The 13,853-nt window shown below is 43.3% G+C and overlaps 1 protein-coding gene across 3 annotated transcripts in view; it reads left to right on the top strand.

The window, feature by feature from the left end:
• The window catches only part of MRO (maestro), an 88,990-nt gene that overhangs the window by 47,830 nt on the left and 27,307 nt on the right, over positions 1–13,853 (top strand). For 2 of the 3 annotated variants that reach the window (XM_086373535.1, XM_086373529.1), the window contains exon 2: positions 11,915–12,036. The gene's annotated coding sequence lies outside the window, so the exon portion shown is untranslated. Of the gene's footprint in view, positions 1–11,910; positions 12,037–13,853 lie in introns of those variants that run through there. The other variant, XM_086373533.1, reaches the window with a different exon arrangement.

Raw genomic sequence — 13,853 nt, 5'->3', positions numbered from 1 at the left:
AGTCTTATTGACTGCATTCATCACCAGACACCCCTGCCACAACTCCCCTCCCCCCAGTCTCCTCCCAAAACCCCACTCCACTCCTCTGGACCCGCAGGCAGAGAACTGAAGAATTTGTAGGATGATCTAGCCCACACAGCAGGGAGACAGAAGCACAGAAGGGCAGATGGGACGGTGCAGGCCCCTGCAGGCTTGGCCCAGATCTGCAAGCTGGGTACAGCCTGTGACCGTCGTGGGCACTGGGAGTTCTGGATAGTGGTGGCTCCGCCCACCGAGGGACAGGGAGGTTGTGGCTCCCAGGAAGAGCAACGCCTATGGTGGCAATGCCGGTGGGGGTGGGCAGTCATCATAGCCAGAAAAAATCAGCGCTCAGCCTCACGGCATGAAAGACCAAGGACCACGGGGTCCTGCTCTGTTTACCTATGTGCCAGATACTATACTCGGTACTTAAGATAGGTTCTTTTAATCTATCCTCATCTATGCTACCTGAGACAGGGACAGGTACCTGAGACAGCATCTATGCTAGGGGGCCAGGAACGTGTGCTGAGCAGCTCAAATTGGCTGTTAGGCAACAGTTTGGGCCAGCACAGGACAGATTAGGATCTGAAAGCTCTGTTTGCTTATGACCCAGGGGCTTCCCTGGTGGCTCAGATGGCAAACTGTCTGCCTGTAATGCGGAAGACCCGGGTTCGATCCCAGGGTCCGGAATATCTCCTGGAGAAGGGGATATTCTCCTTCTCCAGTAGTAGCTATTCTCCATCCCACTCCAGTACTCTTGCCTGGAAAATTCCATGGATGGAGGAACCTGGTAGCCTACAGTCCTTGGGGTCACAAAGAGTTGGACATGACTGAGCGACTTTACTTTCTTTCTTTCTCAGGTGCTTCCTGCTTTGTAGGATCTGTTTTGGACATGATTTAGAGACCTTAGGGTCTATTTTATACCAGCCAGATTAAAGGTTATCAAGCAGTCCTGGTAAACAGAATGATTTATTCTTAAAAAAAAAAAAGAGCATTTACTGAAGCTGATTAACCTTTGAAAGCCTGCTCTCATCCTTCATTTTCACAAAATTTAAATGAGGGGTTGCAATGGTCAATGTCATATACACATACAGACGTAGTGTTTGTTGAGTAAATCCACAAACACACATACAAATCAGGTCTATTCAACAAATATTTGCTAGATGGTTATAAGTGCCTTTATGATGATTAGAGTCTAGATTAGAGTCTAGTGGCTTAATTTTCTCCCTGTGACACAGTAAGAAATACATTTTATGTTGTGGCCACACACACACACAAAAGTGGGAATAAAAAGTTTCACCAGTTTTTATCTTACTTGATGAAATGCATCCTGATATTTTCTATTTTGCTTTCTTCTATCCTACTTCTTTCTATAAAAGCTGATTAAGACCCACTGAACTGATTTCATGACCTGTTAATGAGTCACAATCTGCAGGTTAAAAACACTAGTTGATATAAGAAGTCACGGAATTTTAAATTTCATCCATATTTAGCTAAAAGTTGAGGGGATGAATTCAGAAGCTGGAGATCACAAGCAGCTGGCCGCTCAGTTGCTAGCGCTGTGTACTGCTGTACATCAGGAGAGCCAAGTGACCAGAGGGAAAAAAGGGAGTGATTTCCCATTGACCTTGAAGGAAACTGGGAATTCAAATTTGCCCTTTGGTTATCTTCCTATGAACCAGAGATCGTCAAGATAGGCAAAGACAAATGAATCTGTCATCACTGAAAACACAAAGAGTTTCCCCAACTAACAGGACTTTATTAAAGAGCTTATGACGGACTTCCCTGGCGATCCTGTGGCTAAGAGTGCTGGATGAGTACAGGGGGCCCAGGTTTGATGCCTGGTTAGGGAACAAGATCTCTTATGCTTCAACTAAAAAAATCCTGTGTGCTTCAACTAAGACACGATACAACCAAAAAAAAAAAAAAAGGAGTTTTGACATATGCCATTGTTAATTAAGGGAAGACACATCTGAGGAATCCTTGAAGATACAATCAACTCAGAAAATGCTAGTTATGGAAAAGGTCTCTGATGTTAATGACTCAGATTCTTAAATTCTGACTCTATTTCATCAGGAACTGATGACTCTGCCCTTTCTGTCCTCCACCCTTATAATTCTCTGGTAGACGTATGACACCCAATTTCTTATATGTTATTGGCTTATAAATCTGTCTCTTCTACATTATAAACTGCTTGTAGACCAAAAACATGGTTTCTTCTCCATTTTTATATTCCCAGAATGAGACACAAAAAAAGAGCTTTGTCAATGTTTGTAGAAAGATTAAATGATACTGGTTCAAATTGGTTTGAACGGTATTAACAGGAAAAGTACAGAGAGCTAACTTATCCAGGAAAAAAAAAAGCCGCAAAAAAGAAAAAGTAGACTTTATGAAAATGATTTTATTTATTTAAAAAAAACTTATCAAGTATAGCTGATTTACAATGCTATGTTAATTTTTACTATACAGCAAAATGACTCAATTATTTATATATATATATGTATATATATACATATATATATATATATCCTTTTTCTATTCTTTTCCATTATGGTTTACCACACGGTATTGAATATAATTCCCTGTGCTCTATAGCAGGACCTCGTTGTTTATCCATCCTGTATATAATAGTTTGCATCTACTAATCCCAAACTCCCAGTCCTTCCCTCCCCATCCCACTTCCCCCTTGGCAATCACAGGTCTGTTCTCTTTATCTGTGAGTCTGCTTCTGTTTCATAGATATGTTTGGTAGTTATAGTTTTAACTTTTTGAGGACCCTCCATACTTTTTGGTAGCCCTTAAGTCAAAATTTTCAAGCAGATAAAAACCGAGAATTCTTCATTCCTCTTTCCTTTAAAACAATCAACTTCCAATTAACTAATTTAAAAATCTCCTTGATTTCAGAAACACATATTCTGAGGTTTATTTACCCTCTGGCTACAATGTTCCCATGTTTCAGAGCACGTCTCCTGAATGTGCCCTGGGGCTTCCGTATTTGGAACTGCTCCTCGTTGACAAAGCCTATATCGATGGCAGTTGTAAAGTCATCGTGGGTTAGAGACACCCTGCTCTGTTCCACATTCAGCAAGTGGTGCTTCTTTTGAGTTTTGCGTCCTTAAGGTGGAAGAGGATTGATGCCTGGATGTGGAGGGAGGAAAAACAGATCACAGAGACCTTTAGCGAAGATCTTCCAAGAAAGATACGCGTTTCCATTCAGTATTCTGAATTTGCTGGCCTAAACTATATTAGCAAAATTAAACTGCATTATATAGTCACCACATGAAGACAAACGGCTCCTCCACCAGGCCCTTGGTGTGCGGCAACAGCAAGAAGATGGAAGGACTACTCTCGAGGCCAGTGATTGGGCAGATTCAGGATGGATTTCACAAAAGCTCTGGTGGGATCAATACCGAAATAATTGTGACAGATCAAATGCCACGGGACAGAGCCAATGCCATTGGTAAAAACTATGCTAAGGCCCAGCCCACTAACTCCTCCAGCACACCATCTCTTTTTTTAAATTTTTATTTTATATTGGAGTACAGCTGATTAATAATGTGACAGTTCCAGGCGGACAGCAAAGGGACTCAGCCATACATATGCATGTATCCATTATTCCCCAAACTCCCCTCCCATTCAGGCTGCCACATAACATTCAACAGAGTTCCCTCTGCTATACAGTAGGTCTATGTTCGTTATCCACTTTAAACATAGCACATGAAGGGCACCATCTTGAGAAGCACTCTAACTCATGTGCTTAGATGACCATCTGTGCTATGTGTGTAGTGTTTCCTACAACGAGGGAGTGGTGTGCCTTAGCAATACATAGAAAACGCTGCTTATAAAATTGGCTGCATCCAGTTCTATTCCACAACACATTTTCATCACCAGGAAAGAGAAGATCTTGCGATTGTTGCCCAGTTTGAAGAGGCTCACCAGGGTGATTCTTTATTAGAAGCCATTCAATAGTAGCCCCTAGACCTTCACCCAGTAGCCATCTCTTACACCATAAATAGAAAGCCTATTTTGTCCTAACCAATTTACTCCCTCCCTGCCACACAGAGGAAATTAGTGCTGAACAAAATGTTCGTTTACTTAATCTGTTGTTGCATTTAATTAGCCATTAGGGGAAAAAAACACATTTTTTATTTTCTAGCAAGCTAACTTCTTACAATTCCTATTTTGCTTCTGTAGAATTAAATTCAAGAGCTGGGAATGCCTTAGATCAATGTTTGCTTTTGTTAAAAAGAAAGCCTAAAAATGTGCTGAAGATTGTAAAGAATCAGATAAATAAAGGAATCATTTGCTAAAACTCTGGTCTACAGGACTGACTCCCTAAATCCTTATGTTGAAACTTAGTTCCCAGTGTGATGGTATTTGGAGGTCTGGCCTTTGCAAGGTGACCAGGTCGAGAGAGCAGAACCCTCAGGAAAGGGGTTGGTGCCCTTACACAGGAGAACTGAGAGAGAACTTGCTTCTGTGTGAAAACACAGCAAGAAGACAGCCAGCCGTCTGCCAACCAGGAGGCCAGCCCTCACCAGCCACTGCCGCCGGCACCTTGGGCTTCACTGCCTCCTGTGAACTCTGAGAACCGTGAGAAGTACAGGTGTCTGTTGTTAAGCCACCCGGTCAGTGGTATCTGTTATAGCAGCCTGAGTGGACTAAGACACACACCCGTGTAAAGCACTGCACTGGGTCCCGAAGGTTTGGAGTGAGGTCTGCAAAGACTGGAACACAAGCCTTGCTTTCCACGGGCACCCGACCCCAGGTTGGGGAGACAGGTTCCTAGGTAATAATTTGGATACAAATAGGCTGGTGATAGTCTTGTAATAACCTATAATGAAAAAAATCTGAAAAAGAATATTCTTTTTCAGATTCTATATATATATATACTATACATATACTACATATATTTACTATATACTATATATATGCTATATAGATGGTATGTGTATGTGCTAAGTTGCTTCAGTTGTGTCCGACTCTTTGTGACAGAGAAGACTTGTGGGCTATAGTCCATAGGATTCTCCAGGCAAGAATACTGGAGCGGGTTGCCATGCCCTCCTCCAGGGGATCTTCCCAACCCAGGGACTGAACCTGTCTCCTGTCTTCTGTCTCCTGCATTGGCAGTTTGGGTTCTTTACCACTAGCGCCACCTGGAAAGCCCATATATATAGTTTAGAACTCAGATCTTGCAAGCTGTGGCATGGCCAAAAAGAACCCCAAACAAACAAAACCGTATACTTCAATTAAAAATAAAAATTTTTTTCAGGGAAAAGGAAAGACTTATTACTTACAAAAACACTGAAGCTGGAAAAGATTGAAGGCAAAAAGAGAAGGGGGTGGCAGAAGATGAGATCGTTAGATAGCATCATCGACCCAATGGACACGAACGTGAGCAAACTCCAGGAGATGGTGAAGGACACGCAAGCCTGGCGTGCTGCAGTCCACGGGGGCACAAGAGTCAGACACAACTGAGCAACTGAACAACAAGTAAGGAGAAGACCAAGGTCTCTCCCAAGGCAGTGTCTCAAAAAAAATTAAAATTATTTTTTAAAAAGTTGGCTGGTGATAAAGGCCATTGCAGGAATGCAAGTGCGTGGGGAGAAGCTGACCAGGCTCTTAGGCCTGGGAAGGACGTTCAAGGTGGGGACTGAACAAGGCCTGGAAGAAGTGGTTAAACGAAGGATGGTTACCGGGAGGGTAACCTGGGCGTGAGAAATAGACACCGAGTGTAAACACTTGGGGGGAGTGACTGAGATAAGCGTGAGTGTGTCAGTGAACTGAGAGAAGGGCAGCAGACAGGAGGAAAAGGCCACGTGGGGAGCTCGGGCAGCCAGGGGATGCCGTCTGCCTTCGCTCACCCCTGCCAGTGAGCGGCTCCTAGAATTTTGTCCTACTGTGTAAGTTGGCCTTACTTCAGTCCTGGCCCGAAATGCACAGGAAAAATCATCCTCATGGACGTTGGATGGAAGAGCCCGTAGCCTGCCAGCCTGTGACCTCTTAGGGGGTGGGGATCATGTCTTTTTCTTTATATATTTATCTTCATCTTCCCTATACCCTCGTGTTGAGCAGAGAGCCTGGCACAGAGGAGACTCTCAATAAATGTTTATTGAATGAACAAATATTTGTTTAATGACACAGTCGGGGGACACCCGGGGCAGATGTGGCCAGCAAATAAATACTGGGCTCTAAATAACGTCTCCAAACAGAAATTCAGCGAAGTAGAAAGAGTATTTGTTACGTTAATGGGTTGAGGGAAGACCTTGCCCTGGAGTTCAGTATTTAAAACTTACTTTCTAACGTGTAGAATGTGTGTAACTTGTAATCAAAATTGAGGTCTGATACCCTTAACACCGGAACAAATGCGTGATTCACGATACAAAACTCCCAAGTAGAAAATGTTCTGTAAAAGTTATCACATTCAGTGTGCCCTCCTCCTACATCCCTGAGAGACTTTTAAAAGAAATACAAATAGTTCTTTCTTAAAAAAAAAAAAAAGAAATGTCACTTCATCGTTAGAGTTGGGGTTGCTATGTTACTTAATGATATTCAATGTCACTTCTGCTCATCCAAAAACAATCATTCTTTTCCTTCTCTCTCTTTTTCTTTTTGGAATTATGTATCCGAAGCCTAAATAAATATTCATTTGGGAAGAATGAACTCTTAGCACAAAATTTGTAATAATGAATTCAGTTTTTTTTTTTTCCATGCTAACGAAGTTTTAAATTCAGGAACAAATAGAGAGGAACAATTAGAATTCTCTTTTCTCCAGAGATCAAAGGTAGAAAGACAGCTCATCTGATTCTTCTACGCCCACTTTGTACTATAAAGTGAAATGACATACAATTATCGGCTTTCTACCAGGTCTCTTGGTTTTAAATGACAGGCAACTCAGGAAGCGCTGAATTTACACCCAACAAGAACTGAATTAATAAAGTGAGATTAATGATGCTCTTGTTCTATGATTAAATGTATTTGTGGTCTAACAGATACATGAGTTTAGTCTCTGTTTTCAGAGGCATGAAGTGAGAGGTGAAAATGCCCTAAAAGGTGCAGAGGATTCTGTCTTCCCTTTCCTCCACCAGCTTCCTACCCATTCCCACTTCTCAGCCCCACTGCTACAAGAGACAACCCAAAACACTGGGGGCAAAGTGATACATTTATGCGCTTGACAAGGATAACCAGGGTGGAATGCTGAATTTTATCAAAAAAATTCACCACATGAAGCAAATCAGTTAAGTAGATTGCATATGCCAAATTTAGATGGAACAGGAGTTTGCATATTAGCTAAATCTTTGTATTGGGCTTTGTTCTCTTTTTTACTATGTATTTCTCAAGTTACCTTAAATATTTATAAACTGAACTTCTTTTACTAAAAAAAAGTTTTAACAACAATATTTACAAACTAAAAAAAAACCGTAGTTTATTTTTTAAATGTATTCTATGGGAGGATGTGCACAGCAATTAAAAAAATGTTTCTTAGATATTTTTACGCTCAAAAGTGCAAGAATTAAAAAAGATCTGTAAGGACTCCCCTGGTGCTCCACTGACTAAGACTCTAGCACTCAATGCTGGGGGCTCCGGTTGCATCCCTGGTCAGGGAGTTAGGACTGCAGCTGAGGATCCCATGTATGCAACTCAGACCCAGTGTAGCCAAATAAATAAACAAACATTTTTTTTAATAAATAAAAAATTTAAAAGACCTGTAACTTTCTATTCTGATTACCCCTGTTGATTTTTTTTTATTTTAAATTGAAAGCAATAAATACATTTGGTAAGAAAAGTTCAAACTACACAGAAAGGTATACATTTGAACTAAAAGCTTCCTTCTTCCTGCAGTTACTGTCCTCCAAAAAGACTCTGGTTAATGATTTCTTGAGTGTCTTGGAAGAAAAAAAGGGCTGTATCAGATTTCTTTTAAAAATTTTACAACATTGAGTTATAATATATTCTCCTCTGAACCTTGCTTTTTTTTACTTAGTAATATATATTGAACATTTCTTTATATCAGCACATACAGATCTACATCGGCCAGGACTTGAAAAGGTCAGTTTTCATTCCAATTCCAAAGAAAGGCAATGCCAAAGAATGCTCAAACTTCTGCACAATTGCACTCATCTCACATGATAGCAAAGTAATGCTCAAAATTCTCCAAGCCAGACTTCAACAGTATGTGAACCATGAACTTCCAGATGTTCAATTTGGTTTTAGAAAAGGCAGAGGAACCAGAGATCACATTGCCAACATCTGTTGGATCATCGAAAAAGCAAGAGAGTTCCAGAAAAACATCTATATCTGCTTTATCGACTATGCCAAAGCCTTTGACTGTGTGGATCACCACAAACTGTGGAAAATTCTTAAAGAGATGAGAATACCGGACCACCTGACCTGCCTCTAGAGAAATCTGTATGCAGGTCAGGAAGCAACAGTTAGAACTGGACACGGAACAACAGACTGGTTCCAAATTGGGAAAGGAGTACATCAAGGCTGTATATTATCACTCTGCTTATTTAACTTATAGGCAGAGTATATCATGAGAAACACTGGGCTGAATGAAGCACAAGCTGGAATCAAGATTGCCAGGAGAAATATCAATAACCTCAGATATGCAGATGACACTACCCTTATGGCAGAAAGTGAAGAAGAACTAAAGAGCCTCTTGGTGAAAGTGAAAGAGGAGAGTGGAAAAGTTGACTTAAAGCTCAACATTCAGAAAACGAAGATCATGGCATCTAGTCCCACCACTTCATGGGAAATAGATGGGGAAACAGTGGAAACAGTGACAGACTTTATTTTGGGGGGCTCCAAAATCACTGCAGATGGTGATTGCAGCCATGAAATTAAAAGACACTTACTCCTGGGAAGAAAAGTTATGACCAACTTAGACAGCATATTAAAAAGCAAAGACATTACTTTGCCAACAAAGGTCCATCTAGTCAAGGCTATGGTTTTTCCAGTAGTCATGTATGGATGTGAAAATTGGACTATAACAAAAGCTGAGCACCAAAGAATTGATGCTTTTGAACTGTGGTGTTGGAGAAGACTCTTGAGAGTCCCTTGGACTGCAAGGAGATCCAACCAGTCCATCCTAAAGGAAATCAGTCCTGAATATTCATTGGAAGGACTGGTACTGAAGCTGAAACTCCAATACTTTGGCCACCTCATGCATAGAACTGACTCATTGGAAAAGACACTGATGCTGGGAAAGATTGAAGGCCGGAGGAGAAGGGGACGACAGAGGATTAGATGGTTGGATGGCATCACCGACTCAGTGGACATGAGTTTGAGTAAACTCCCAGAGTTGGTGATGGACAGGGAGGCCTGGTGTGCTTCAGTCCATGGGTTGCAAAGGGTCGGACACGACTGATCGACTGAACTGAACTGAACTGATAAATCTCCATTTTTTTTTTCCTGTAAGGCTCCCTAGAATTCCATTATATAAATGTGCCCCAAATTTTTATTTAAACTGTCCCCTACCGATGGACATCGCACCAATCCTTTTGTTATTACAAAAACAGTTTCTCTCAGCACTTTCTAACGTGTATCCTGATGTTGTTCTTCGTATGTATTTATAAGGTAACCAGGGTTAATGTGGGCTTCCCAGGTGGTGCTAGTGGCAAAGAACCTTCCTGGCAACGCAGGAGACATAAGAGACCCTGGTTTGATCCCTGGATCAGGAAGATCCCCTGGAGGAGGGCATGGCAACCCACTCCAGTATTCTTGCCTGGAGAATCCCCACGGACAGAGGAGCCTGACAGGCTACAGTCCATGGAATCACAAAGAGTCGGACATGACTGAAGCCACTGAGCATGCACGCAGGCAGGGCTAATGTATACAATTGTACAGGTTGTACACTACACAAAGTGACTCCTTTATATGGGCACCAATCACTTTGTAGACATCATAACTTTAGTTTTTTAATTTTTCATTTTATTAAAATTTTTTCATTGGTGTATAGTTGATTTACAATGTTGTGTTAGTTTCAGGTGGATGTCACACCTGTAAATACTTATTATGATAATTTTCTGGCAGATAAACATAAAATGCCTTGAGGAAGAAATTCTTTTTTTCTAATTTACAAAAAAATCATCTCTGCCCTGGGTGAGCAACGATCAACAGAATTGCTGAATCAAAGGGCACATGAGGGTTTCCCTGGTCGCTCAGTGGTAAAGAATCTGCCTGCCAGCGCAGGGGACACGGGTTTGATCCCTGGTCCGGGAAAAATCTCCCATGCCTCGGAGCAACTAAGACTGTGGGCCGTAACAGTTGAGCCTGCACTCTAGAGCCTGGGAGCGTCAACTACTGAAGCCCGCATGCCCTAGGGCCCATGCTCCGCAACAAGAGCAGCCACAGCAATGGGCCGCTAACTAGGGAGTAGCCCCTGCTCCCCACAACTAGAGAAGGCCCGAGTGCAGCAATGAAGACCCAGCACAGCCAAAAAAAAGAGGGGGGAGCACACGGACTTTTAGTCGATATTGTCAACTTTCCCTCCCAAACTTAAGAGCTACAAAAAAAGAAGTCCTAGTGGGTGAAACTGGGTGATTTGCTTGTTGCTTCCTTTTCCCTTCCTTCCAGGGGACCATCTAATGTATCGTTTCTCGAAGGAATAGAGACCAGCAGGAAAGAGAAGCAGCTGCTCTAGAACCTAAAGCTACAGACTTGATTCCTAAACAAATGTGTGTTGATCAGATTGACTTCTTTTGGTCTTTTCTGGGGAGATTAAATGAACAATATCAGGAAAGGTGCAGGAATACTGTGATGGAGCTATGGTGGGAGGTTGGTGTTGTGGGATCAAAGATGGAGTTGTTGAAACACATCTGTTGTGGGCTATTACAAAGAGTACTCTACTCTACTACTGTAATTTTCTCCAGTCTCTCAAGGAAGAGTCAACTGTCCCAGTCATAGCCTGGATCTCTTTCTTTCTGCTTTTCTTTCTTTTTTTTTTTTTTAATTTTTGACCCCATCCCGTGACATGTGGCATCTTCATTCCCCCGACCAGTATCACCAGTATTGAACTTGCAGTGGCAGGCAGAGTCTTAACCCCTGGGCTGCCGGGAAAGTCCCACAGCCTGGGTTTCTAATCCAGCCCACATTATAGAGCACTTCTGAATGTGGATGTATGGTTCTGATGGTCAAACTGTGACTGAGGTCTTTCTCATTGTCATCAAATGCCTACACACTTGTCATCGGGAATTCTATCGGATTCTACTGTAAATGCAACACAGAAGGGAAAGTAAACACAATCCTAACACCAAGTCGTTGAGGAGGAAGGAGCCTGGGAAGCAATGCCCACAGCAAACTGAAGACAGGGACCAGGGAGGTGTGGGAGGGGAGCAGAAACCAAGGTGAGAAAGGTCAAGGGTGAGAGAAGGGAAGATCTCAGAGAGTGCAAACGGCCCGTAGAGGTGAGTGGCTGAACCCTCCAACGACTGTGGCTGCTCAAAGCAGGAGAGCAAGCCCGGTCCCATCAACCAGCTTGGCATCTTTGGGCAAGACCCCTATTCACTCTGCCAGCCTCTCAGCCTCCCTGCTGTCGAAGAGGCCTGAGAATGATCCCCTTCCTAGGACTTCGGGAGACAACAGGGCAAAGAGCATGAGAATGCCTGAGGATGTGAAGAGCAGGGAGAATGTGACCTGTGGTCGTGTTGGTGGGCTTGATCTGACTCTCGGGCTATCTATTGTTTCAATTCTCTGCCGCAGTGAGGCTCCTGGGGCTCTCTCCCTGGGCATTGGCAGAAACAGGAAACGAACACAAAATTTTTCAAAGTTTGCAAAATAGTATGGCCTGTAATGAATCTCTAGCAACTGTCAGGGACAGATAGCCTAAAAAGGCCTTATTATGCATTTCCCACTCGTGATAAAATGCCAATCTGCCCTATGTTTCATCTTCAAGGACAAGAACGCAACTGACGGCCAGCCCCGAGCTTGCTTAAAGGACTGCGATGTTCCTGGGAGTAATCACTTCGTCTTTCACCAGGATGAGTTCCGAGGAGGAGGCCTCATCACCCAGCTCAGGTAAGACAGCACGGAGTATTTTCTGGATTCAACCGATTCTATTCAACACTGTTGCTCAACACAGTTCATCGATTGCTATAGATTGAACCAGTTGGGCTCGGAAATGTTTACATATTTTTACAATTATTTTTGCAAGTAAGGGGTTCTGGTGATGCTGTGGGGGTACTGGTGATGGTGTGGGTAATTAATGTCTCAGATAGGAAAGATGTTTCAACTCGAACTTCTTAAAAAAGAAAAAAGAAGAAGAATCAGCCTGCTAATGCAGAAGACTCAGGTTCAATAGCTGGGTCTGGAGGATCCCCTGAAGAAGGAAATGGCAACCCGCTCCAGTATTCTTGCCTGGGAAATCCCATGCATAGACACAGGAGACTGTCCATGGGGTCATAAACAAACAAACAAACAAACAAAAGCTTGAACTTCTTCTCTTTTTTACTTTTATTTGCACTTACTTTATGCTGAATTTATTCCTGCAACACAAGGTTTTGCTTCTTCAGTTTCTTCTGGGGCATCGTTTTCCTCTGTGCAGCCATCTGCCTTTTTTCAGTAAGGCTCACTGGACAGTGGCAGGAGTTCGTGGGGGTTAATCCAACCATGAGTTCTGTAAACCCAGAGGCACACCCTGGGGCTTTGCTCACCTGGATGAGCTCAATGCCCAGTGAGAAGTGACATCAGATTAGTTCAGGATCACTCTCAGCACGTTAAAGCATTTGCGGCAAACGCGCAGCACTCTTTAGGGTTCACCAACCCTGTGCCAGCCCTCTCGGCCTGGGCGTTCAGCCACTGGGACGACGGAGGGGCACACATTGCTTCTGCAAAGTGACATCTTTCAGAGACTTGCCGGCTTTTCAGATACACACACTTCAATGGTCCGGGCAGTGAACATGAAGATTTGAACCTCTCGATTTACATGACTTAGTGGGTTTTCTGGGTTGAGTAGCAAACTGTTTTCTGAGATCATCTCAGGCTACTTAACAGAAAAGTTGGAACATATTCTTGCTTTCAGTACTGACAATGACTGTCAAGTGATATAGTCAGGAAAACAGACCGCAGGGCAGCCAGATGGTGGGCTGGACAAGGAAACGGCTGAGAGCAGCTTCTTGCTCATAGTTGGTAGAACTGGAGAGACTTCGTAGGTAGGCTCCTGCCTCCCTGTGTTCTACCCTCTGTGCCTGAGGGTATCTGAAGAGGGATAAACCCTGTGTTTCTCCTTGTGCTGTCTATTGTATTCAAAGATTTGAAACAAAAAGACTGTTGCTTTTATATTAAAATAAACCAGATATGTAGCAGAAAGTGAAGAGTGAAAATCACTCAGTTGTGTCCAACACTTTGTGACCCCATGGACTCCACAGTCCATGGAATTCTCCAGGCCAGTATACTGGATTGGGTAGCCTTTCCCTTCTCCAGGGGATCTTCCCAACCCAGGGATCAAACCCAGGTCTCCCACATTGTGGGCGGATTCTTTACCAGCTGAGCCACAAGGGAAGCCAATGGGAGGCAAATGGTGGAGGGTGATGGTGGAGAAGAGTTTCCCAAGGGATTCCTGCTTGTGGTGGCAGCTCTGGGCTTCCACTGCTGTGGGGTGGGGATGGGGGGGGTCTTGTGGAAGAATCTGGGGAGCACAAGGTTCCCTGACTCATCCAGGGTCCTCCAGCTGGGACCCTGCACCCTGAGCACCTCAGCCTTTCTTCTCTGCCTCTCCCAGCTAAACTGCTTCTGGTAAGCCCAGGTGCTGAGGTGCATTCTTTCACGAAGGCTAGCCTGAGGGAACTGCTCTTTGTCACCTCCTGTCCTGGGCCCTCACCAGTGTCTACAGACAC

Source organism: Bos grunniens, chromosome 24 (genome assembly GCF_055505025.1).
Source record: "Bos grunniens cultivar Pamir isolate PY7600 chromosome 24, Bosgru_T2T1.0, whole genome shotgun sequence".
Classification (NCBI taxonomy): Eukaryota; Metazoa; Chordata; class Mammalia; order Artiodactyla; family Bovidae; genus Bos; species Bos grunniens.
This window is presented reverse-complemented; position numbering and strand designations above follow the sequence as displayed.